Source organism: Otolemur garnettii, unplaced genomic scaffold, assembly GCF_000181295.1.
Source record: "Otolemur garnettii isolate 467f Iridium unplaced genomic scaffold, OtoGar3 scaffold00179, whole genome shotgun sequence".
NCBI lineage: Eukaryota > Metazoa > Chordata > Mammalia > Primates > Galagidae > Otolemur > Otolemur garnettii.
Genome location: NW_003852574.1, coordinates 1,101,894 through 1,103,138, shown reverse-complemented (window position 1 = coordinate 1,103,138; position 1,245 = coordinate 1,101,894).

Sequence of the window (1,245 nt, the reverse complement as noted above, 5' to 3'; positions counted from 1 at the left end):
AGTTCAAACCCAGCCCTGGCCAAACTGCAGCAACAACAAAAAATAGCTAGGTGTTGGGACAGGTGCCTATGGTCCCAGCTACTCAGAGGCTGAGGCAAGAAAATCGCTTAAGCCCAAGAGCTGGAGGTTGCTGTTGCTGTAAGCTGTGATGCCATAGCATTCTACTGAGGGCAATAAAGTGAGACTCTGTCTCTAAAAAAAAAAAAAAGATATCCAAGTATGACTAGAAAAGGTAAAGGGTTGACATGGAGAGTCACAGGTAGACCATCCTTGCCTAGTGGACGGGAAAGCTTGCTGAAGCTACTGGAGCTGAAGTTTTTTGGCATTCTTCCATCTGGTGGTCAGAGTTACAGTTGTGGTGGTACTTCTGCGTCCCTGCAGCTGCATAGGGACCTGTGGACCTTGTTTTGGCTTTAGAAGCATCACTCTGTGTGAATGGGTGAGAGGGGCAAACTCTCAACCCCATCTGGAAGTTAGAGTTGTGGCCAACCTGGCAGGAAGCTGAAAATTTTTGAGTTTAAGGAAGGAGGCTTTATTGCTGGGAAGATTATTTTTATTTTTATTTTTTATTTTTCAAGCTGCCCCCCTGGGTAGAGTGCTGTGGCATCACAGCTCACAGCAGTCTCCAACTCCTGGCCTCAAGCAAGTCTCCTGCTTCCACTTCCCAAGTAGCTGGGACCACAGGCGCCCGCCACAGTGCCTGGCTATTTTTTGGTTGCAGCCATCGTTGTTTGGTGGGCCTGGGCTGGATTGGAACCCACCAGCTCAGTTGTATATGGCTGGCACCTTAGCTGCTTGAGCCACAGGTGCCGAGCTGGGAAGATTATTTTTAAATGACCCATTAGGGACTATAGCCAGGTACAAAATAACATTTGTGTGTCTGTTGTTGTCCTTTTTTGAGACAGAGTCTCATTCTGTTGCCTCTGGCTAGATGCCTTTGTGTCATAGCTATCAGCAATCTCAACTATGTGCAGGCGCCACAATACCCAACTAAGTGTTTTATATATATATATATTATTTTTTTTTTATTTTTTTTTTGAGACAGAGTCTCACTTTGTTATCCTTAGTAGAGTGCTGTGGCATCACAGTTCACAGCAACCTCAAATTCCTGAGCTCCAGCAATCCACTTGCCTCAGCCTCCTAAGTAGCTGGGAGTACAGGTGCCCACCAAAACATACGACTAGTTTTAGAGATGGTGTCTTGGTCTTTCTCAGTCTGGTCTTGAACTCTTTTTTTTTTTTTTTT